Raw genomic sequence first — 368 nt, 5'->3', positions numbered from 1 at the left:
TTTAACCTTGAACTTTTAACAATAAATAAAACATAAAATACTGCAAAGAAAGTTATCTCATTTTAAAACCCGAAAAGATGTATTTTTTATTCATGTTGGAACGTGATAGAGGAGTACACAAATCTAAAATTGTTAATAAAATGTGTTTACTTTTTTTTGTAACATAACTGAAGATTTTAAATCCTGTTTTACAGAACAGTTACGGTTAGTATCAATTGGTCGTTTGTCTTAGCATAACAGTATTACCAATGTTTTGAAAAAAATGGGTAACATGCAACATTTTACAAGACATTTTGCATTTTGGCACACTTTAATTCAAACAAAGAGTAACAATATTTTTATTGTTCTTTTTTTTGCAAAATTACTAA

Source organism: Oryzias melastigma, linkage group LG9 (genome assembly GCF_002922805.2).
Source record: "Oryzias melastigma strain HK-1 linkage group LG9, ASM292280v2, whole genome shotgun sequence".
In the NCBI taxonomy this organism is placed as follows: Eukaryota; Metazoa; Chordata; class Actinopteri; order Beloniformes; family Adrianichthyidae; genus Oryzias; species Oryzias melastigma.
Note: the sequence above shows the minus strand (reverse complement) of the source record.